The sequence below is a fragment of the Pristiophorus japonicus genome, chromosome 3, assembly GCF_044704955.1.
Source record: "Pristiophorus japonicus isolate sPriJap1 chromosome 3, sPriJap1.hap1, whole genome shotgun sequence".
NCBI lineage: Eukaryota > Metazoa > Chordata > Chondrichthyes > Pristiophoridae > Pristiophorus > Pristiophorus japonicus.
This window is the reverse complement of record NC_091979.1, coordinates 136,876,838-136,902,618: the sequence shown is the minus strand read 5'-3', so window position 1 is coordinate 136,902,618 and position 25,781 is coordinate 136,876,838. Positions and strand designations below refer to the sequence as shown.

General features: G+C 43.9%; 1 protein-coding gene across 2 annotated transcripts in view; it reads right to left on the bottom strand.

Moving 5' to 3' along the window:
- The window catches only part of LOC139259903 (PTB domain-containing engulfment adapter protein 1-like), a 797,963-nt gene extending 772,575 nt beyond the window's left edge, over positions 1 to 25,388 (bottom strand). For both annotated transcript variants that reach the window (XM_070875832.1, XM_070875834.1), the window contains exon 1: positions 25,300 to 25,388. The gene's annotated coding sequence lies outside the window, so the exon portion shown is untranslated. The remainder of the gene's footprint in view (positions 1 to 25,299) is intronic.
- Between the last annotated feature and the right edge of the window lie 393 nt (positions 25,389 to 25,781).

Sequence of the window (25,781 nt, the reverse complement as noted above, 5' to 3'; positions counted from 1 at the left end):
ATTTCACCCCAACCGGAGCCATGTGGTCTCCTGGGAGAAGCAAAAACCAGACAAAAACACAGGCCAATTGGGGAAAATTAAAATCTGGGAAAATTCCTCTCCGACCCATCCAGGCGATCAAAACTAGTCCAGGAGATCACCCTGGCCGTATTTGATTCTCTGCAGTACTCATCATATCTGCGACAGTCAACAAGAGGTTATCCAATATAATCACAGACTCTAGGTCCGTAACCCTGCAGGTTACAGCACTTTAAGTGCCCATCCAAGCACCTTTTAAATGTGGTGAGGGTTTCTGCATCCACCACCCTTCCAGGCAGTGAGCTCCAGACCCCCACAACCCTATGCATGAAGAAGCACCCCCACCCCCCCAAATACCCTCTGAACCTTCCACAAACCACCTTAAAACTATGCCCCTCGTAATTGACCCCTCCACCAATGGAAATAGGCCTTTGCTATTATGTGTTATGCTCCTCCTGTACTATGTGGGAACTCAGGAACGACTCCAGTGTCCCTGACGACTACGTGTGCAGGAAGTGTATCCACCTCCAGCTCCTGACGGTCCGCGTTGCGGAGTTGGAGCTGAGGGTGGATTCACTCTGGAGCATCCACAATGCTGAGAATGACGTGAGTAGCACGTGTAGCGAGTTGGTCATACCACAAGAGAAGGGTCCACAGCTAGATAGGGAATGGAAGACCATCAGGAAGAGCAGTGCAAAGAAGGTAGTGCAAGGGTCCCCTGTGGTCATCCCCCTGCAAAACAGATACACTGCTTTGAGTGCTGTTGAGGGAGATGACTCATCAGGGGAGGACAGCAGCAGCCAAGTTCATGGCACCGTGGCTGGCTCTGTTGTACAGGAGGGGAGAAAAAAAAGAGTGGGAGAACGATAGTGATAGGGGATTCAATTGTTAGGGGAATAGATAGGCGTTTCTGCGGCCGCAACCGAGACTCCAGGATAGTATGTTGCCTCCCTGGTGGAAGGGTCAAGGATGTCTCGGAGCGGGTGCAGGACATTCTAAAAAGGGAGGGAGAACAGCCAGTTGTCGTGGTGCACATTGGTACCAACGACATAGGTAAAAAAAAGGGATGAGGTCCTACGAAACGAATTTAAGGAGCTAGGAGCTAAATTAAAAAGTAGGACCTCAAAAGTAGTAATCTCGGGATTGCTACCAGTACCACGTGCCAGTCAGAGTATGAATCGCAGGATAGCACAGATGAATACATGGCTTGAGCAGTGGTGCAGCAGGGAGGGATTCAAATTCCTGGGGCATTGGAACCGGTTCTGGGGGAGGTGGGACCAGTACAAACCGGACGGTCTGCACCTGGGCAGGACCGGAACTAATGTGCTAGGGGGAGTGTTTGCTAATACTGTTGGGGAGGAGTTAAACTAATATGGCAGGGGGATGGGAACCAATGGAGGGAGACAGAGGGAAACAAAAAGGAGATAAAAGCAAAAAAGAGAAAGGAGATGAGAAAAAGTGGAGGGCAGAGAAACGCAAGACAAAGAACAAAAAGGGCCACTGTACAACAAAATTCTAAAAGGACAAAGGGTCTTAAAAAAACAAGCCTGAAGGCTTTGTGTCTTAATGCAAGGAGAATCCGTAATAACGTGGATGAATTAACTGTGCAAATAGATGTTAGCAAATATGATGTGATTGGGATTACGGAGACGTGGCTCAAGGATGATCAGGGCTGGGAACTCAACATCCAGGGGTATTCAACGTTCAGGAAGGATAGAATAAACGAAAAAGGAGGTGGGGTAGCATTGCTGGTTAAAGAGGAGATGAATACAATAATTAGGAATGACATTAGCTTGAATGATGTGGAATCTATATGGGTAGAGCTGCAGAACACCAAAGGGCAAAAAACGTTAGTTGGAGTTGTGTACAGACCTCCAAACAGTAGTAGTGATGTTGGAGAGGGCATCAAACAGGAAATTATGGGTGCATGCAATAAGGGTGCAACAGTTATAATGGGTGACTTTAATATGCACATAGATTGGGCTAGCCAAACTGGAAGCAATACTGTAGAGGAGGATTTCCTGGAGTGCATAAGGGATGGTTTTCTAGACCAATATGTCGTGGAACCAACTAGGGGAGAGGCCATCTTCGACTGGGTGTTGTGTAATGAGAGAGGATTAATTAGCAATCTCGTTGTGCGAGGCCCCTTGGGGAAGAGTGACCATAATATGGTGGAATTCTGCATTAGGATGGAGAATGAAACAGTTAATTCAGAGACCATGGTCCAGAACTTAAAGAAGGATAATTTTGAAGGTATGAGGCGTGAATTGGCTTGGATTGATTGGCGAATGATACTTGAGGGGTTGACTGTGGATGGGCAATGACAGACATTTAGAGACCGCATGGATGAACTACAACGATTGTACATTCCTGTCTAGCATAAAAATAAAAAAGCGAAGGTGGCTCAACCGTGGCTATCAAGAGAAATCAGGGATAGTATTAAAGCCAAGGAAGTGGCATACAAATTGGCCAGAAATTGCAGCGAACCCGGAGACTGGGAGAAATTTAGAACTCAGCAGAGGAGGACAAAGGGTTTGATTAGGGCAGGGAAAATGGAGTACGCGAAGAAGCTTGCAGGGAACATTCAGACGGATTGCAAAAGTTTCTATAGATATGTAAAGAGAAAAAGGTTAGTAAAGACAAATGTAAGTCCCCTGCAGTCAGAATCAGGGGAAGTCATAATGGGGAACAAAGAAATGGCAGACCAATTGAACAAGTACTTTGGTTCGGTATTCACTAACAACATTCCGGATATAAGAAGGGTCAGAGGATCCAGTAAGGAGAAGGAACTGAGGGAAATCCTTATTAGTCGGGAAATTGTGTTGGGAAATTGATGGAATTGAAGGCCGATAAATCTCCAGGGCCTGATGGTCTGCATCCCAGAGTACTTAAGGTGGCCTTGGAAATAGCAGATGCATTGACAGTCATTTTCCAACATTCCATTGACTCTGGATCAGTTCCTATCGAGTGGAGGGTAGCCAATGTAACCCCACTTTTAAAAAAAAGGAGGGAGAGAGAAAACAGGGAATTATAGACCGGTCAGCCTGACATCGGTAGTGGGTAAGATGATGGAATCAATTATTAAGGATGTCATAACAGCGCATTTGGAAAGAGGTGACATGATAGGTCCAAGTCAGCATGGATTTGTGAAAGGGAAATCATGCTTGACAAATCTTCTGGAATTTTTTGAGGATGTTTCCAGTAGAGTGGACAAGGGAGAACCAGTTGATGTGGTATATTTGGACTTTCAGAAGGCTTTCGACAAGGTTCCACACAAGAGATTAATGTGCAAAGTTAAGGCACATGGGATTGGGGGTAGTGTGCTGACATGGATTGAGAAATGGTTGTCAGACAGGAAGCAAAGAGTAGGAGTAAATGGGTACTTTTCAGAATGGCAGGCGGTGACTAGTGGGGTACCGCAAGGTTCTGTGCTGGGGCCCCAGCTGTTTACACTGTATATTAATGATTTAGACGAGGAGATTAAATGTAGTATCTCCAAATTTGCGGATGACACTAAGTTAGGTGACAGTGTGAGCTGCGAGGAAGATGCTATGAGGCTGCAGAGCGACTTGGATAGGTTAGGTGAGTGGGCAAATGCATGGCAGATGAAGTATAATGTGGATAAATGTGAGGTTGTTCACTTTGGTGGTAAAAACAGAGAGACAGACTATTATCTGAAATGTGACAGATTAGGAAAAGGGGAGGTACAACAAGACCTGGGTTTCATGGTACATCAGTCATTGAAGGTTGGCATGCAGGTACAGCAGACGGTTAAGAAAGCAAATGGCATGTTGGCCTTCATAGCGAGGGGATTTGAGTACAGGGGCAGGGAGGTGTTGCTACAGTTGTACAGGGCCTAGGTGAGGCCACACCTGGAGTATTGTGTACAGTTTTGGTCTCCTAACCTGAGAAAGGACATTCTTGTTATTGAGGGAGTGCAGCGAAGGTTCACCAGACTGATTCCCGGGATGGCGGGACTGACCTATCAAGAAAGACTGAATCAACTAGGCTTGTATTCACTGGAGTTCAGAAGAATGAGAGGGGACCTCATAGAAACGTTTAAAATTCTGATGGGTTTAGACAGGTTAGATGCAGGAAGAATGTTCACAATGTTGGGGAAGTCCAGAACCAGGGGTCACAGTCTAAGGATAAGGGGTAAGCCATTTAGGACCGAGATGAGGAGAAACTTCTTCACCCAGAGAGTGGTGAACCTGTGGAATTCTCTGCCACAGAAAGTTGTTGAGGCCAATTCACTAAATATATTCAAAAAGGAGTTAGATGTAGTCCTTACTACTAAGGGGATCAAGGGGTATGGCAAGAAAGCAGGAATGGGGTACTGAAGTTGCATGTTCAGCCATGAACTCATTGAATGGCGGTGCAGACTAGAAGGGCCGAATGGCCCACTCCTGCACCTATTTTCTATCCACTATATCCAGGCCCCTCAAAGTTGTGTGCACGTCAATGAGGTCTCCTCTCATAGAAACATTGAAAATCATTAATGTACAGTGTAAACAGCTGAGGCCCCAGCACAGAACCTTGCGGTACCCCACTAGTCACTGCCTGCCATTCTGAAAAGTACACATTTACTCCTACTCTTTGCTTCCTGTCTGCCAACCAGTTCTCAATCCACGTCAGCACACTACCCCCAATCCCATGTGCTTTAACTTTGCACATTAATCGCTTGTGTGGGATCTTGTCGAAAGCCTTCTGAAAGTCCAAATACACCACATCAACTGATTCACCCTTGTCCACTCTATTGGAAACATCCACAAAAAATTCCAGAAGATTTGTCAAGCATGATTTCCCTTTCACAAATCCATGCTGAATTGGACCCATCATGTCACCTCTTTCCAAATGTGCTGCTATAGCATCCTTAATAATTGATTCCATCATTTTACCCACTACCGATGTCAGGCTGACCGGTCTATAATTCCCTGTTTTCTCTCTCCCTCTTTTTTTAAAAAGTGGGGTTACATTGGATCAGTTCCTATGGAGTGGAGGGTAGCCAGAGTCTATGGAATGTTGGAAAATCATTGTCAATGCATCTGCTATTTCCAAGGCCATCTCCTTAAGTACTCTGGGATGCATTCCATCAGGCCCTGGGAATTTATCAGCCTTCAATCCCATCAAACTCTCCAACACAATTTCCCGACTGATCAGGATTTCCCTCAGTTCCTCCTCCTTACTGGACCCTCTGACCCCTTTTATATCCGGAAGGTTGTTTGTGTCCTCCTTAGTGAATACCGAACCAAAGTACTTGTTCAACTGGTCCGCCATTTCTTTGTTCCCCGTTATGACTTCCCCTGATTCTGACTGCAGGGGACTTACGTTTGTCTTTACTAACCTTTTTCTCTTTACATATCTATAGAAACTTTTGCAATCCGTTTTAATGTTCTCTGCAAGCTTCCTCTCGTACTCTATTTTCCCTGCCCTTATCAAACCCTTTGTCCTCCTCTGCTGAGTTCTAAATTTCTCCCAGTCCCCGGGTTCGCTGCTAGTTCTGGCCAATTTGTATGCCACTTCCTTGGCTTTAATACTATCCCTGATTTCCCTTGATAGCCACGGTTGAGCCACCTTCCCTTTTTTATTTTTACACCAGACAGGGATGTACAATTGTTGTAGTTCATCCATGCGGCCTCTAAATGTCTGCCATTGCCCACCCACTATCAACCCCTTAATATCATTCACCAATCTATCCTAGCCAATTCACGCCTTATACCTTCAAAGTTATCCTTCTTTAAGTTCTGGACCATGGTCTCTGAATTAACTCTTTCATTCTGCATCCTAATGCAGAATTCCACCATATTATGGTCACTCTTCCCCAAGGGGCCTTGCACAACGAGATTGCTAATTAATCCTCTCTCATTACACAACACCCAGTCTAAGATGGCCTCCCCCCTAGTTGGTTCCTCGACATATTGGTCTAGAAAACCATCCCTTATGCACTCCAGGAAATCCTCCTCCACCGTATTGTTTCCAGTTTGGTTAGCCCAATCTATATGCATATTAAAGTCACCCATGATAACTGCTGCACCTTTATTGCATGCACCCCTAATTTCCAGTTTGATGCCCTCCCCAACATCACTACTACTGTTTGGAGGTCTGTACACAACTCCCACAAATGTTTTCTGCCCTTTGGTATTCCGTAGCTCCACCCATACCGATTCCACATCATCCAAGCTGATGTCTTTCCTTACAATTGCATTAATTTCCTCTTTAACCAGCAACGCCACCCCGCTTCTTTTTCCTTTCTGTCTATCCTTCCTAAATGTTGAATACCCTTGGATGTTGAGTTCCCAGTCTTGATCACCCTGGAGCCATGTCTCTGTGATGCCAACCACATTGTATCTGTTGACTGCTATCTGCAGAGTTAATTCGTTCACCTTATTCCGAATACTCCTCGCATTGAGGCACAGAGCCTTCAGGCTTGCCTTTTTAACACCTTCTCTGATCCAATGAGAACAAACCCAACCTATCCAATCTGTCCTCATAGCCAAGATTCTCCATTCCAGGCAGCATCCTCGTAAATCTCCTCTGCACCCTCTCCAGTGCAATCACATCCTTCCTATAATATGGCGACCAGAACTGCACGCAGTATTCCAGCTGTGGCCTAACCAGAGTATTACACAATTTAAGCATAACCTTCCTGCTCTTGTATTCTATGCCTTGGCCAATAAAGGCAAGCATTCCATATGCCTTCTTAACCACCTTATCCACTGGCCTGCTACTTTCAGGGATCTGTGGACAAGCACTCCAAGGTCCCTTTGTTCATCTACACTGTTAAATGGCCTACAGCTTAATTTGTATACTCTTTCCCTATTAGCCCTCCCAAAGTGCATTATCTCACACTTCTCTGAATTAAATCCATTTGCCAGTGCTCTGCCCACCTGACTAGTAGATTGATATCCTCCTGCAGTCCATGACTTTCCTCTTCATCATTAACCACACAGCCAATTTTAGTGTCGTCTGCAAACTTCTTAATCATATTCCCTATATTCAAATCTAAATCATTGATATGTACCACAAAAAGCAAGGAATCCAGTACTGAGCCCTGCGGAACCCCACTGGAAACATCTTTCCAGTCACAAAAACATCTTTCAACCATTACCCTTTGCTTCCTACCTCAGAGCCAATTTTGGATCCAACTAGCCACTTTGCCCTGGATCCCATGGGCTTTAACCTTCGAGACCAGTCTATCATGTGGGACCTTATCAAAAGCTTTGCTAATGTTCCTATACACTACATCATACGCACTACCCTCATCGACCCCCTTACCTCCTCAAAAAATTTAATCAGGTTAGTCAAACACGATCTTCCCTGAACAAATCTGTGCTGACTGTCCTAATTAATCCTTGCCTTTCCAAATGTAGATTTATCCTGTCTTTCAAGATTTTTTTCAATAATTTTCCCAACACGGAGGTTAGACTGACAGGCCTATAATTATTCAGCCTATCCCTTTCTCCCTTCTTAAACAAGGGTACAACATTAGCAGTCCTTCAATCCTCAGACATCATGCCCAAACCCAAAGAGGACTGGAAAATGATGGTCAAGGTCTCGGCTATTTCCTCTTTTACTTCGCTCAACAGCCTGGGATGCATTTCATCCAGGCCTGGGGGACTTATCTACTTTCAAAGCTGCTAAACCCCCCAATACCTCCTCTCTCACTATGTTTATTTCATCCAGAATTTCACACTCCTCCTCGATAGCAGCATCTGCATTGCCCTTTCCTTAGTGAATACTTTGCATCTGTTTTCACAAAGAACCATACCAACATCTTCCACCTCCACACAAAGATTATTCTCATGGTCTCTAATAGGCCCTACCCTTTCTTTAGTTACCCTCTTGCTCTTAATATATTTAAAGAACATCTTTGGGTTTTCCTTAATTTTACTAGCCAAGATTGTTTTCATGCTCTCTCTTAGCATTCCTAATATCCTTTTTAATTTTACCTCTTACCTTTCTATATTCTTCCAAAGGTTCTATGGTAATTAGCCGTCGGTATATAACATGGAGTGGTTGAGGTGAATAGTATAGATCCATTTAAAGGCAAGCTAGATAGGTACTTGAGGAAGAAAGAAATAGAAGGATATGCTATTAAGGTGAGATGAAGTAGGATGGGAGGAGGCTCGTGTAATGCAACCGGCATGGACCAGTTTTGGGCCAAATGGTTTGTTTCTGTGCAAGAGCATGATTTGTTTTCTCCTCTGGCTTTTGCTATAATAACTTGCATTTCTATTGTGCCTTTAAATGTAATAAAACATCCCAAGATGCTTCACAGGAGAATTACCAGAGTTCGACACCGAGCCACATAAGTAGATATTCGGACATGGGAGAGGTACTTTATAAACAATGTCTTAAAAGGAGAGGGTGAGGTACCGAAGCGGAGAGGTTTAGGGTGTGAATTCCAGAGCTTCGGGTCTGGGCTGCTGAAGATACGGTCGCCGATGGTGGAGCTCAAGAGGCCAGAATTAGAGGAGCGCAGATATCTCGAAGGGTTGTAGGGTGGAGGAGATTACAAAGATTAGATGGGGTGAGGCCATGGAGGGATTTGAAAACAAGGATGAGAATTTTAAAATTGAGGCACTGCCAGACAGGGAGCCAATGCAAATCAGCAAGCACTGGGGTGATACTGGTGAACAGAACTTGGTGCGAGTTAGGATACAGACAGCGGAGTTTTGAATGAGCTCAATTTTTTTTATGTAGGGTTGAAGATGGGAGGTCAACCAGGGGAGCATTGGAAATAGTCAAGTCTAGAGGTAACAAAAGCATGGATGAGGATTTCAGCAGATGAGCTGCGGCAGGGATAGAGTTGAGTTTTTTTCCTCTTACTGTCAAGCCCAATCATAGAGTACCTTGTTATTTTTTGCACATGCCACTCCATTATTAAATTCCCTTTTGTTTGCTTGACTTCTTTTCACTTGTCCCTATACTTTGCTGGAAGGAAAAGTCATAACTGATATTTGCCACTTTCCATGTATGCCTCCATATCTATTCCTTCCACCTAAAAATAAGTGCATTCCTCCACCACTTCTTTCAATTTCCTTCTCTCAGTTGGTTTGCCTTTCATGCTTTCTCTCTCACTCTCTCATTTCTCTATGCCTCTAGCAGACTTCTCTCTGCTGTTTCTCCATTTGTCTCAGAATTTCCACCCTTCTTTCTGCAAGGCTCTCCTTTCCCGTTTTCGCTTTCTTCTATACATCTCCCTCAATTTCTGGCTTGTTGCTTTACTACTTTCTTCAATTGGCACTTTTTAGCTTTTTAATATCCTGGGGACTTGCAGGGAGATAGTGTCTTAAGTTGAGAAGAAATGGGAGTCAGTAGGTCTAGTGCTCAAAAGGAAGTTAAAAAGCCAGTCAATGTGAAGGAGTAGGTTGCGTGGTTTAAGTGGAAAATACATGATGTATAGTTATCATATAGTTTACAATCATTTATTGCATTGTATTTGTATTAGACTTTGTGCTTTATAGCATTTTAAATAGTTTTACAGACTGTGGTTTAATTGGAAGACCTGAGCCAATCAGGATACGTTGTGCACTACTGACTTGTCAGAAATGGTCTTACTGCTATTCCCACTCCCCAGTCTGAGGCAGATACAACATTCATGCAGATAACACAGCATTTTGGAGGACATACTATTCTTTAAATTACATTTTATTAAATGGCATTTTAACCAGTGCTTTGAGCATCAAGTATCACAACTCATGTCCATGAGTATTTTTTGTATGCACTCCTTACCAATTTAATTTTTAACCTTCAACATTTTAAAGCTGAGAATAAACAGCAAGATATTGTGTACCAGTTGAAGACTATTTAGAATAGGGAGGGAGAAATGATCCTCTACTTTGGTAGCATTGGGGATTATCCAGGGCTTGTTCGAACTAGAGCAGCATCAGTTCGTTTGCCTTTCATGCTCTCTCTCTCATTTTTCTATGCCTCCAGCAGACTTCTCTCTGCTGTTTCTCCATTTGAGGTTTGACAGAATATGCAGTTTGACTTATTGGTGGATTCCTGGTGTTTGTTTGCAGTGAGAGCAGGGGCAAGCCAATGGTCTAACTGTCAAGTCTTAAATAGTCAGACTAGATACTGCAAGCTCAAAGTAAGGTGTGACCGTAGTCCTTTATTACAGATCTGAGTGCCTCTCCAGCCTGTGAGGCCTCCTTATATACAGGTGCTCCCAAGGGATTGTGGGATCCCTTGGGACTCCAGGGGATAAGCCCTCTGGTGGTTAGACATGGTATTTACAGGTTTACATACATAATATTAACAATACTAGTTTGCAAGCTTGAAGAGATACCTTCAAATGAGAGATCAGGAAGCACTTCACCCACAAAGGGTAGTGGAAATATGGAACACTCTCATCCAAAACGCTGTTGAGACTAAGTCAATAGAAAATTTCAAAAGTGAGATAGATACAGTTTTGTTAGACAAGTTATTAAGGGATATAGAGCCAAGATGGGTAAATGGCATTAAGATACAGAATAGCCATGATCTAATTGAATGGTAGAACAGGCTCTTGTTCCAGTCGGGAGGGAGTGGCCCTGAAGGACATAGCTACTAAACGGAGCTTGCGGCAAATGGAGAGAGAAAAAAAAGCTTACTTGACCTCATCCTCAACAATCTACCTGTCACAGAGGCATATGTTTATGACCGTACTGGTAGGAGTGACCACCGTACCGTACTTGTGGAGACGAAGTCCCATCTTCACATTGAGGACATGTGCCATCACGTTTGTGGCACTACCACCATGCTAAATGCAAAGATTCAGAACAGATCTAGCAGCTCAAAACTGGGCATCCATGAGGCACTCAGCCATCAGCAGCAGCAGAATTGTATTCCACCACAATCTGTAACCTCATGACTCGGCATATCCTTCACTACCATTACCATCAAGGTAGGTGACCACCCTAGTTCAATGAGGAGTATAGAAGAGGATACCAGGAGCAGCAGCAGACTGCCTGTAAATGAGGTGCCAATCTGAGGAAGCTATAACACAGGACTATATGCATGCTAAACAGAAGCAGAATGCTATAGACGGAACCAAGCTATCCCACAACCAACAGATCAGATATAGCTCTACAGTCTTGTCACATCAAGTCGTGAATGGTGGTAGACAATTGAACAACTACCGGGGGAGTGGGGGTGGAAGAGGCACCATAAACATCCCCATCCTCAATGAGGGCGGAGTCCATCATGTGACTGCAAAAGACAAGGGTGAAGCATTTGCAACCATCTTCAGCAAGAAGTGCTGAGTCGATGATCCATCTCAGCCTCCTCCCGAGATCACCACCATCACAGAAGCCAGTTTTCAGCCAATTCGATTCAGCCCAAGGAACAGCTGAGGGCACTGGATACAGCAAAGGCTATGGCCCAGACAACATCCCAGCTGACATGCTGAAGACCGGTGCTCCAGAACTAGCCGTGCCTCTAGCTGTTCCAGCACAGCTATTACACTGGCATCTATCAGATAAAGTAGAAAAAAAAGTGTTTGGTTATGGCCTGTCCACAAAAATCAGGACAAATCCAATCTAGCAATTACCACCCATCAGTCTACTCTCAATCAGCAAAGTGATGGAAGGTGTCATTGACAGTGTTATCAAGTGCCAATTACTCACAAAATAACCTGCTCACCGATGCTCAGTTCAGGTTCCGCCACTGCTGGCCTTGCCAGCGATGCCCACATCCCATGAATGAATACATTGAAAAATTGTTTCTAAATATTAAATTCAGTGTTTTGTGATTGATCCTTGGATATGTCACTCTCTCCATCTTTCTCTGTTGCTAATTAGAACTTTTTTTCTATCAAAACACAAGTGATGGTAATCAGAGCCAGTTTGTCCAAGAAGCTTTCAAAATCTAATTTGTTTTATTTTCATTTTTGGCCAAAGAACTTAAATTAGGGGCCGAAAGATATTCTCTCTTTTTCTGTCCCATGCTCTCTGCAAAAGTGAACTTCCATAAGCAAGCCATCCTTATGAACCAAAGTTTGACCTTGTATGCAAAATATGTGGAATAGCATTTTCATAGGGTAAACAATGTAAACCCTTCTACTATTAAGCAGCTTGGTATGTTTTAATACATTAAAAGCACAAAATAAATGCAAGTTGTTTAGTGGGGGAAAAATACAGCCTATTCACGACATGTTCCAGTTCTTGCTGAACCAGTAGAAACCACGTTGAAAAACCACATAGCTCAAACTAAAAATGAATTGGAAGGTAGAAAATGTAATCGCTATTCAAGAAAGGAAGGAGAGGGGAAACAGGGAACTATAGGCCCGCTAGCCTGACATCAGTCGCCAGGAAAATGCTGGAATCTATTATTAAGGAAGTGGTAACAGGACACTTAGAAAATCATAATATGATTAGGCAGAGGCAATATTGTATTAGCTGCAGGAAATCATGTTTTAAAAGCCTATTAGAGCTTTTTGCGGATGTAATTAACAGGGTAGATAAAGGGAAACCAGGGAATGTGGTATATTTAGATTTTCAAAAAGGCATTCGATAAGATCCCACACAAAAGATTGTTACACAAGATAAGGGCTCACAGGGTTGGATTTTGTTTTATTATTTGTTCATTCACGGGATATGGGCATGTCCAACATTTATTGCCCATCCCCGATTGCCCTTAGTGGTGAGCCATCTTCTTGAACCACGACAGTCAGTGATACTTCTTTGCAGCGGTTTGGTAGAACTGAGTGGCTATTTCAGAGGACAGTTAAGAGTCAACCACATTGCTGTGGGTCTGGAGTCACATGTAAACCAAACCGGGCAAAGACGGCAGATTTCCTTCACTAAAGGACATCAGTGAACCAGATGGGTTTTTACGACAATGCAGCAGTTTCATGTTCACCATTACAGATATTAGCTTTTTTTTTTAAATTCCAGATTTATTTAACTAACTGAATTTAAATTCACCAGCTGCTGTGGTGGGATTTGAACTTGTGTCTCTGGATCATTAATGCAGGCCTCTGGATTACTAATCCAGTAATAAAACCACCATGCTACCTTTCCAAAATGCAAATACAGATGCAGGGTCCAAAATCCAGAGTTCCGGAAACCAGAATGTTCCGGAATCCAGACTGATTGGTGGCAGGGTCACCCGGAATCTGTAAAATGTTTCAGAATCTGGACCCACCGACCTTGCCAAACTCGAGGTCCCGTCGCTGCCTGACCTCGGGTCTCGCCTCGCTGCCCCTCACCTTGCCGCCATTGCCCGTACCTCGGGGCCTCCTCACCGGCCCCGAACACCTCCTCTTCGCTGGGGCCCTGCCCGACCAGCTCCTCCTCGCTGGGGCCCCGCCCGACCAGCTCCTCCTCGGCGGCAGAGCCCTGCCTGAACAGCTCTCCTCGGCGGGGCCCAGCCCAACGGCCTCATCAACAGGGCCAGCGGCCTGAACAACTCCTCAGCGAGCACCTCCCACACCCGCCCCCCTTTCTGACATTCCGAAATCCGGAAATAACCGAACTTGGGCTCGGGTGTTTCCGGATTCGTGATGTCAGAAAGACTTTCCAAAGTCCGGAAAAACGCGGAATCCAGAACGGCCTCGGTCCCGAGGGTTTGGGATTCTGGACATTGCACCTGTAACATAATTGTGATACTTCCTCCACCCAAACAATTGGGAATAATATGGCACTGTAACTCATGATATTTGGCTTAAATTGATTTGCATCGCTTTTAAGGCAACCATTTGTTCTGATCGGAATTCAATTTAGTTTTTCTGATCACATCTGTAATTACCATTTCCAGAAAACATTACTGATTCAGTAGGTTTAAACATCGAGCAGTAACATTACCACTATGCTACCGTACCCCGTGAATAACAGTAACAGCTTGCCAATCTGAAAATTACCTTTTGGGGTGCTTTCCCACATTACAACAAATCTCCTCTCAACCTTCTCTACTCTAAGGAGAACCCCAGCTTCTCCAGTCTATTCACATAACTGAAGTTCCTCATCCCTGGAATCATTCTCATAAATCTTTTCTGCATCCTCTGCCAAACAACTGTCCAATAAATCAGCTTTTTTCCTAAATACAGGGAGTCGATTCCTTGATTTCTTTAATTGATGTCCTGTTACCGATTGTTCGATTTTTGAGCCACATTACACTCCAAAAAGTACTTCATTTGCTGTAAAGCACTGAGATGTCCGGTGGTCTTGAAAGGCGCTATATAAATGCAAGTACAAGTATTTATTTTCTTTCTTTGTTGCTGTGAAGCTGTTTCCCCTGGCTGGAGAGTCTAGAACTAGAGGGGGGGGGGATAGTCTCAAGATAAGGGGTTGGCCATTTAAGACTGAGATGAGGAGAAATTTCTTCACTCAGAGGGTTGTGAATCTTTGGAATTCTCTACCCGAGGCTTGTGGATGCTCAGTCGTTGAGTATAGTCAAGACAGATATCGATAGATTTTTGGATATTAAGGGTTATGGGGATGAGGCGGGAATGTGGATTTGAGGTCAAAGATCAGCCAAAATCTTACTGAATGACGAAGCCAGCTCGAGTGGCCGTATGCCCTACTGCTCCTAGTTTATATGTTCTTATGAATGTGTCTATTAAAAGTACAATTTATACAGAAAAAATAAAAGTAATACAGTTCTGAAATTTACTTGTTTAAAATGGCTCTACTCAAACTAAAATAATGAAGGTTTATTTAGGTACTTTTAACATAAGCACATGCCATTGACTTCAGAGTCTTGCCTCACCACAGGGACTTGTATATGTGACAGTACTGCAGGAACTAAGCTAAAGAACTAAGAAGGCTTGCCATATTTACCCCCAAATTCAGACAGCTTTTGACTATAGGTGCAGAAACCCCAGCCTCCAGGGTCCGTACAGAGTGTGTACGGACCCAGGAAGGCATCGCAAAAGCTGGTTTTCAGCATACAATGCACATGCACTGAAAACCAGCTTTTCTGATCTGTCAAGCTGGAGCTGGCTTTCAGCGCATGTGCATAGCTCTACATCCAGGACATTCACATGGGCAGGATTGCAGGGTTTAACCATATCTTGCCCAGCGCATGTCTTGAAATGCTTGTGTCTGATAAACGCAGGTGCATAGCCTACTTTTACAGGCGTAAGAATTTTAAAATACACAAAAATAATAAAATTTAAAAAATACATGTTATTGTTAAAAACCCTCCCCACTACGGTAAGTTGATTTTAAACCATAATTTAAAAAACTTTTTAATATACCTAGATTTTTTTTTAATAATACATAAATAACTAATTTAAATTAATAAAAAGTATTTTTTCTATTTTTTTTAATGTGTGTTTTGGGGGGGTGGGGGTTTCTCAATCATAATAATGGGAACTCCAACTTAGAGTTGGCTGCCCAGCGCCATGTGACTGCAGCTCCAGCCCTGCGGACATCCTGACGTGCACACGCTCCAATGCGCAGTCAGTGGAGGCCTCAGGACCGGAATCCCTCGTGGGCGCAGCAGGTTCAGGTAAGTGCGCATCTTTAACGTTTTTACTCGATCGCCCGTGGGAAACAGCCAACTGGGATATTTAGGCCAATAACTACCAGTCAAGAATTCAGAACAAAGCCACAGTGGCTTGGGGACATGGTTTGGATATCATGTTGATTGGCAGCAATACCCTGAATCCACTTTAACCGAGATGATTTCTGACACAATGTGCACACAGACAGCCTATATAATATATTTTTATGGTTCTACCATTGAGCCTTGCATTCCCTCTCACAGTAGCAACCTAATATATAACAAACCTGAATTGCTTATCCCTCTAATCTGGACCGGATGAGGGACTGTTAATGAACAAAGAAAGATAAAACCAAAAAGGCAGCCAAACCCCTCCTCTCCTCCCCCTGCTCTTCAATGTCAAGCAGAACTCGCTCTCAGAAGACATTCTTAAATTCTAATACTTGGTACAGCTACCAGTTCCTTAAAAAAATTATTTTTAAAAAGAGAGATGATCTGAAACAGGATTATCACAATGTTATAATTATTCTGCTCGAATAATGTATTGGGCTATGAGCAGCATTGAGGTTATAATTTCACATCAGAAGTATTTCATACTAAGTATCTTCTCCCAGAGAGAATGAACCATAATAACAAGGGTGCAGTTTGGAAACACCAATAATAAATATCCATTTCTAATAAAGAATACAGTCTGATATACTTTCCCATTTAAACAAGAAAACATTTTCTGATGCAGGTGTATATTTAATATAGGAAAAAAAGCCTTTGCTAGTTCACCAAATAAAATGAGTAATGTTGGATCATATAATCTATAAACAAGAAGCAGATTATGTAGGTCAAGGGCTCAAAATTGATTTGGTGGTTTACAACCACACATAAACCAGTTTATCAGCCTGGAATTTTCTCTATGAAATGACCCAGACGTGCCAATGTCAAGTTAGGCTCAAATTTCCACATCACAATCACATTAGAATACACCCAAACGTAAAAAACAGGTGTAAACAATTGAGGCCCAATGAAACGCCAAACTCACACCATAAAATTCTTTCTGAAGTATGAAAATTAAAGTTGCACCTCACCTAACCATTATTCATGCATTTTAGGCACACATGTTTAGGACTGCACAGGCGGGGAAGCTTTACAATTTTTAAATGGGACTTATGCTTATCCCATAAAAATGCATTAAAAGAAACAGAAAATACAGAGCAGGTCTCAGTGAGAATAAAAGGTTTTAAAAAACACTAGAAATTGTTCTGTGCTGCGCCTGAAAATCTGATCGTAATTTGAATAGAGCCTTTGAGCAAGCGCAATTGTAAAGACCCGTATAGGAAGCTCTGTAGCCTGGGGGTGTAGCCTAATTTAGGTGCGGAGGGATCGATAGATGGCCATAGAAGATCAAGGAGATTTGGGCGTATTGTAGTTAAGTGTGTAACTCACCCCCAAAATTCCACAAGCTTTAAAGTCACATAGTTAGATTGTGCCCAAAATATGCATGTCTCTGGGTGTAAGTATGGAGGAAATTCAAGGCCATCATGTTTACACAATCACTATTATACATACCGTATATACTCGCGTATCCTGCGATCTCGCGTATCATGCGACCCCTAAATTTTCGTCCCCAAAACATGATTTTACCATATATCTCATGTATCATGCGAGTCACTTTTTTGAGATCGAATACTGACCTTAACATGAAACATAGAGTGGATTCTGCTGTGAAAGCTGTTCGCGAATCGAACACCTATACAGCAATCGTTCCAGCTGGCTTGACTAGCGTCGTTCAGCCACAGCCTCTACTGTGTTTGGGAGTTGTGGGTGGCAGAGGTCGGGTCGCCGGGGGGGTGGGGGGGGGTGAAGAGGAGGTCGGGTTGGGTCACCGGGGGGAAGCGGAGGTTGGGTTGCTGGGTGGGGGGGGAGTTGGGGGAGCGGAGGTCGGGTCGCCGGGGGGGTGGGGGGGGTGAAGAGGAGGTCGGGTTGGGTCACCGGGGGGGAAGCGGAGGTCGGGTTGCCGGGTGGGGGGGGGGGGAGTTGGGGGAGCGGAGGTCGGGTCGCCGGGGTAGGGAGAGCGGGGGTCAGGTCGGATCCGGTCCGGTCTCTTTCCTCCCCCCCCCCGACCTCCGCGACTCTCTCTCCCCCCCCGACTCTCTCTCATCCCCCCCGATACAGTACAAGTGACAATAGAGGCTGCAATCCAGCCCAGGAGATACCTGCCGAGATTCAGCGTGGATACGGTCTGCTTAACAGACTAACAGCCTAATCTTGGCCAGCACTTCACACCCGCAAATTTTGTATCTCGCGTATCATGCGACCCCCCAAATTTAGGTTACAATTTAGGTCTTCAAAAGTCGCATGATACGCGAGTATATACGGTACTTCACATCAAAATTTACCAGTTTATTACTTCCGAGGCCAAGATCTTGCATAGTAAATACTGGGTTAACACATTATTGCAGAATCATACGTCATGAAGCAACAGAAGTCAGAAGTCAACTAAAACAAACAGTTAATGCTGCCAAGTTTATGTTTGAATCTCCGGTGGCAGGCAGAGCAAGAAAAGATAAAGGAAAATAAAGAAAGAAAGTAGATTGAAGGTTTCAATTCTGAATGGAAGAAAAACAAAATAACTGGTACAGTACTATGAAACAGTAGAGACAATGGGCTCAAGTTTCGGACGCCCGCTAGAACGGCGCACATCGGAGAGGCCCACCTAATTTGTAGAACAAAAATCACGACGAATACTTACCTCGCGATTCTCAGATAGCTGTAGGCCCATTTCCAGGTTGGCACGGCACAGCAGGAGCTGCTGGGGGCGGAGCTACAGCCCAGCACCAAAAACAATGCCGGCAGCTGCGCGCATGCGCAGTAGCTCCCGGCCCTCACAGTGCGTCCCGTCTCTGGGGAGATGACCCTATTCCTATCCGGCCCCTATCCCGGATTGAGTGGCCTGACGCATCTTACCTCGTCGGCGGGCCCCACCCAAAGTCGTCCTGGCAGCCGGCCCTGAAGTCGTCCTGGCAGCCGGCGTCATCGGGGCCCGCCCACCCGGCCTTTCACTGGGGGCGGGCCCCGCCCGAAGTTGCACTGCCAACCGGCGGCGGCGGCAGCAGGACCCGCCCGCCCGACTCTCGCTGGGGGCAGGCCCCGGCCGAAGTCGTTCTAGCAGCCGGCCGCGAAGTCGTCCTGGCAGCTGGCATCGTTGGGGCCTGCCGGCCCGGCCTCTCGTTGGGGTCGGGCTCCGCCCGAAGTCGTCCTTGGAACCAGCGGCGGCAGCGGGGCCCGTTCAGCCCCCCTCTCTCGAGGAAGACTTGCTTCCACTCTTAAAATAAGTCCTTAGGTGGCTGAACAGTCCAATACGAAAACCATAGTCTCTGTCACCGGTGGGATGGTCGTTGAGGGCAAGGGAGGGTGGGACAGATTTTCCGCCCGCTCTTTCTGCTGCCTGTGCTTGATTTCTGCATGCTCTCAGCAATGAGACTAGAGGTGCTCAGCACCCTCCACTTCAGGCGGTCTTTGGCCAAGGACTCCCAGGTGTCATTGGGGATGTTGCACTGTTTCAGGGAGGCTTTGAGGGTGTCCTTGTAATGTTTCCTCTGCGCACCTTTGGCTCGTTTGCCATGAAGGAGTTCTGAGTAGAGCGCTTGCATTGGGAGTCTCATACGAACATAAGAAATAGGAGCAGGAGTAGGTCATACGGCCCCTTGTGCCTGCTCCGCCATTTAATAAGATCATGGCTGATCCGATCATAGAATCAGGTCCACTTCCCCTCCCGCTCCCCATAACCTCTTACCGTTTAAGAAACTGTCTATTTCTGTCTTAAATTTATTCAATGTCCCAGCTTCCACAGCTCTCTGACACAGCGAATTGCACAGATTTCTCAGAGAAGAAATTCCTCCTCACTTCTGTTTTAAATGGGTGGCTCCTTATTCTAAGATCATGCCCTCTAGTTCTAGTCTCCCCTATCAGTGGAAACATCCTCTCTGCATCCACCCTGTCAAGCCCCCTCATAATCTTACACGTCTCGATAAGATCACCTCTCATTCTTCTGAATTCTAATGAGTAGAGGCCCAACCTACTCAACCTTTCCTCATAAGTCAACCCCCTCATCTCCGGAATCAACCTAGTGAACCTTCTCTGAACTGCCTCCAAAGCAAGTATATCCTTTCATAAATATGGAAACCAAAACTGCATGCAGTATTCCAGGTGTGACCTCACCAATACCTTATATAGCTGTAGCAAGACTTCCCTGCTTTTATACTCCATCCCCTTTGCAATAAAGGCCAAGATATCATTGGCCTTCCTGATTATTTGCTGTACCTGCATACTATCCTTTTGTGTTTCATGCACAAGTACCTCGTGTCTGGCATGCGGACAATGTGGCCTGCCCAGCGAAGCTGATCAAGTGTGGTCAGTGCTTCAATGCTGGGAATGTTGGCCTGGTCGAGGACGCTAATGTTGGTGCAACTGTCCGCCCAGAGGATTTGTAGGATCTAGCAGAGACATCGTTGGTGGCATTTCTCCAGTGAGTACATGAGGGTGTGTATTACTACAGTCCTGTAGACCATGAGCTTGGTGGTAGATTTGGGGGCCTGGTCTTCGAACACTCTTTACCTCAGGCGGCCGAAGTCACATACAGAGGCTGAACTCCAGGACATAGTCGACGTATTTACTGAGGCGTACGAAAGCATGGGCCTTACGCTAAACATCTGTAAGACAAAGGTCCTCCACCAGCCTGTCCTCGCCGCACAGCACAATTTTATATAATCCTATATGAATTTGTAAATCGGATAGTTATTTGGTTTGATAGAAGAAAAAACAGTTCCAACTGCCTAGATGCAAATTGTTGAATCTACGAAAGAATTGAGCTGGGATATTTATTTTTCTCATTAAATTATCTTGAAATTACTGAAAATAATCTCTATGTTTATGAATGGCACCAATTGTGTTGAAAAATTGGGGCATTCCAAGAGAATGGCAGTGATTCTAAGTTTTTTGCAGATATTTAGGAACTGGCCAAATGATAAGTAACCAATACAACTTCTGAAAATGTCAAAATAAAATTATAGTAAAGGGCTAAGATAAATCAGAAATATTAGGTTGCCGAAAGTATCATCACAATGTAAGGCAGCGAATGAGAAAGAACTAGAATATTAAGGGGTGTAAGCACATTGATGAGACTTTTTAAAAAAATGATTAAGGGTATTGATGGAGCAAATAGAGAAAGATTATTTCCTCTGGTTAATGACAGGGGCTCACCAATTTAAAAATATCTGAGAAAGAGGTTTGGAGAAATTTCTTCATGAACGCGGCTGTTGGAGCATCGAATGAGGCAGAGACCATTGCTTTTAGGGGAAAATGGGATAAATATTTGAAGACTCGAAAAATACAAGGTTATGGGGAAGAACCACGACAATGGGATTCGTTTTGGATTGCTCTCACTAAGAACTGACACAGACACAATGAGTCAAATAGTTTCTTTAGTTTCATTGGATTTGTACTGTAAAATCATAGTAAACGATCCAAAGACATTTCAGTACTTTTCATAAATGTCAACTAAGCTATGACAGACATTGAAAGCAAGCAAGTAAAAGAACTTCAATCAAGAAGCAATGCAAAGGAAGCTAAAAAAAATGTCTTTATTGCACAAAAAAAAGGCTATGAGCTGTTGTAACAATTTTTGGATTTTGCAACAAATATTCTCTCACGTTCTGCTTCACTGGTCACTCTGGGTCACTGGAGTGCATCTATTACTGCCCATTACTTAGATAAACAATAGTATGGCCCTGGGATCATAACAAAACCCATGCTCCACATACCAAGTACTGCAATATCTTACGTGCCACCACGTGTTGTCATTTTTTGCAGAAGGTGGACTTGAACCGCATTGAGATAAGGCATGAATTAAACCAACAAACTGGTTTATTTTACACAAAATACATGAATGAATATAACTTTCACAGCACGAGTCAACTTTCTATGATCCGCTGTTTATGAAAATATAGAAGCAACCTTACTGGCTCCCTAGGTGTATGCCTACTATCAAAGCTAAGCCATTCCAAACTGTTGTATTACTGTCTGCTGGGGTCATCACCCAGTGTTTGTATGCACCACTAATTGCAAGAGTGACTTAAGTCTCAGATTCCAAATTTCAGACCGTCAAGCTGTCAATCATTAAGGGCTTACTATTAGGCTTGCCTGGAGAACTGTGGGCAAAGAACATATTGCTTATTAAAGAAAGAAAGACTTGGATTTATACAGCACCTTTCATAACCACCGGATGTCTCAAGGCGCTTTACAGCCAATGAAGTACTTTTGGAGTATAATCACTGTTGTAATGTGGGAAACGCGGCAGCCAATTTGCACACAAGCAAGCTCCCACAAACAGCAATGTGATAATGACCAGATAATCTGTTTTTTTGTTATGTTGATTGAGGGATAAATATTGGCCAGGACACTGGGGATAACTCCCCTGCTCTTCAAAATAGTGCCATGGGATCTTTTACATCGACTTGAGAGAGCAAACGGGGCTTCGGTTTAAGGTGGCACCTCCGACAGTACAGTGCTCCCTCAGCACTGCACAAGAGTGTCAGTCTAGATTTTTTTTTTGTGCTGAAGTTCCTGGAGTGATTAATTAATCCAAAGTGGCTACCAATCATCAATAAATGAGAAAAATCTTTGTTGCTAGCCTAAGATGCTTGTTGATGACTGGCCAGTTCAACTGAATGACCTCCTTGGGTCTTCCCATTGTTTCAAAAGCTACAATAGCTTGCATACAAATGCAATTACATTGTTGCGACATCGAAGATGGTTCAGCTACAAGTCCCTCTGGGTACCAACAAAAATTACCAAGCCAACCAGCCCAATTGTATCCCTGTTGGCTTAACATACAGACAAAATACTGAATATATTATTGAAATTTTATGAATTAAAAATAAATTCTAGAGTTAAAATACTAAATCATTACAGGCACAAAGGAAGTTAATGAATGTATGTGGAAAAATTGTTTCTGCTGGAGCAGGAGAATAACTACTTCACACAGAAGTTCTTAAATTATGGTGTAGACTGCCAACCAGCACTGTACAAGCAGATTAGGTTGAGCTATTCGAACAAAATCCAGATTAACAATGCAGCACAGATTAAGATCAGAAACAGACAAAAGCTGAAAACAGTTAAGAGTAAATCCAAGGACAGAGTTGACAAAAGCCACCCCCTCCTGCCCTACATGCTTATGATCTCAGTCTCTGCCACCCTACCTCACCTTTTTCTTCCACCACAATCATTTTTGTCTCCTGCTACCAATTGAACATGATTTATTTCCCAATTTCACTTTCCTTGCTTTAAAATCAGTTGCACGTATAAATCTTTCAGTGCTCAATTCAACAGGCATAAAGAAACGGAGACCTGACAACTTGTTCACAGAATACATCATCTGACCTCAGGCTTGTATCGTTACATATCATTGCTAGTCACAGCAATAAAGTGTGTCAAAAGAGGAAATGCTTGCTTTTTAAAGAGAAAAAATCCTTATGACTTTTTTCATATGGTTCCTGAAAGCAGCATTATCCAAACTGGTTATATACTAAACAGTCCCTTGCAGTACTGTTACTAAATGCTGCATCATCAGTATTGGTTAAAGGATAAAAATTGTGACTGATATTTAAATTATTGCTATTCACTATAAATTTATTTTAGTTCCTTTAGCAGTAATAACTTCAAATCACAATACAGACCAATACAAGTGAATTTTGTCTTTATATATTTCATCCAACAGTGCAATACCAAAAACATTTCAGAAGCGACACAAGTGAGGAGCCACAACTACATTGCACATTCACCTCACTGGAGAAAGACAAGAGTTCCATGTATGGGAATCAGAATTTCATACTCTATACTGCAGGAGCATTTCCAACGGAAGTACTCAGTATAATGATTTGCCCCATTTATAATGCAGGACAGACTGGCGGCTACCAGATTACTCAAATGCACAATTTACACATGCACAGTGTTGCTGTTAGCATTCTGGCCACAGACTTTTCCCAATGTGTGTGTGTGTGAGAGATTGTGTGTGCAGCGGTGCAGGAGGGGGAGGGGGGTGGGAAATTGCATTTCTGGTATGTACAGTCAGGCAGAGAGCTCAAACCATACGCAGTCAGAACAAGCAGCAAACCTGATGACAAGGGACACCAGCAACGATCATTTACGTTTTCCAGCACTAGTGATTTACCCACAGAAACAGGGAATTAACCCACCTTGTGAGATGGTATTGAAAGACTCTGAATGAACATGTGCTGCCCTGTTTATATTGTAGAGTTGCATCCAGAAACATCATCGTAATATAAATGATTACAGCAAGTACTGTATACAACACTCTGGCTGTGGTAAAGGGCTAATGAGACAATCATCTCTTCAGTCTGTAGATGATGATATTCTTCCTTTGTAAAAAAAGGACATTGACAAAGAAGTTTTCAATAATCTCAACACCATTAGCAGCTGACAAAAGCAAAGCAAGACTGTCACTTGGACATTATCCTACTTACTCTCACACCAGCATCATTATACCTCTTTCTGATGCTGGCATGCTCAAAATCAGAATGAACGCAGAATCAATCTCTTGACAGATAATTAATCATTGCTCTAAATGGTCAATTTTATAAGGAGAGTAATCCCCAAGGCAATAACATAATCTTCCCCACTGCATAAATAACGGCAATGCTGGTTACAAGAGTGTTTGTAGAATTTTGAAATAAACCTGAAATATGAAACAATGCATGAATAAATGTTTCACTTATAACACAAACACTAGCTTAATACTAACAGTTAAACTCCATCGCTTACAAGCACGACCCTATTAATGAAGTACAACTCTTGAATGGGGCCATCCTTCCACTGAGTTTTTCCAATATCCGAACATTCAGATTCTCCAAGCTGTCATTCTGGATTGCTTTAAGTAAATTTGTCAAAATATATATATTTTTCACATTATTGAAGCAAATATACAGAGTTTATTTAATTTCATATTAAAAAAAGACGACATTCCAATACCTCGTATTAGAATTGTGATCCTAAAGACGTTGTGAACTCAAAAATGCAGCCACAGAACCAGATAGTCCTCAAGGTAGGAAAGGATGACAGGACCACTTATGGAAGTCCTTTAATGTAAAATGCACTTGCAAACCAGGAGCATGGGGACCTCTCGCAGCGCTCAGTGAGTGCACTGAGCAACTGAGCCTCGCGCGTCAGGGACAGCTTTTCCCCCACACACACACACACACACACACCCCGCGCGGGCGCCGGCTCGCGCTTCCACCCCACCCCGGGGCTCGCGCTTCCCCGCCTGGGTTAACTTGCGCGTACACGCAGAGAGCTCGCCACTGCTTGCATATATCGATCTAGCTAAATAAAAAATATTTTTTTAAAGCGTTGCCACCAAAAGAAAGTTGCAATGGCTCCAGCGGTTCAACTTTCAGAGTCGAAAGCAATGAAACAAAAGCACCTTGTAACTTTCTCTGAACTCCGGGGCGAGGACGGCGGCTGGACTGGAGTGAAAGCCGGAACACCGGCCGACATCTCCAGCACAACTTTCACTCGCCGCCCGCTACCCCGCTCCTGAAAACACAGGCCAGCAGCCCCGGAGCGGAGCGGAACGCCGACAGCTCGCTCCCGGCGACACATCGCTGCACTTGTTCGCAGCCACTGGCGAGACACGACTTTCAAGCAGCAGACTCGGCTACAGCCGCTGACCCGCAGAAAGCAGAGTACACACGTTCACGTCTACATTCACAAACGCTCTTTAAACTAATTTGTAGGAGTCAACTCCGAAAAAAAACATTAAAAGTTACAAGCAATGCCTACTTTGCCTTAATCTTGCTGTTTCGGATGATCCGCGGTTGCACCGTTTGTTTTTGATATGTTTGTATAGATTTATTTCCCTCCTACTCCGGAATCTCTGCCGCTCGAAAGTTGACTGACGTAAAGCCAAGCAGGTCTGTGCTGTGCACAATCCTCAGCACCAAGGCGCCAGCTTTAAACGCGACAGCATGCATCCGTTTAAAGGGAAGACGTGTCAGCCTGCAACATCATTCAGTGTCCTGCGGTTACTGTTATATCCATGACTTTGTATTTGTTACAGTCCACATAAGCTGTGATATCTGTGGATGTTCTTAGAACACAGATAAAGGAGTCACAAGAGGGATGAGGTCCTGCAGGTAGATTTTAGGGAGCTAGGAAAGAGATTAAAAAGCAGGGCCTCAAAGGTCGTAATCTCCAGATTACTCTCAGTGCCACGAGCTTGTGAATACAGAAATAGGAGGATAGAGCAAATGAATGCGTGGCTG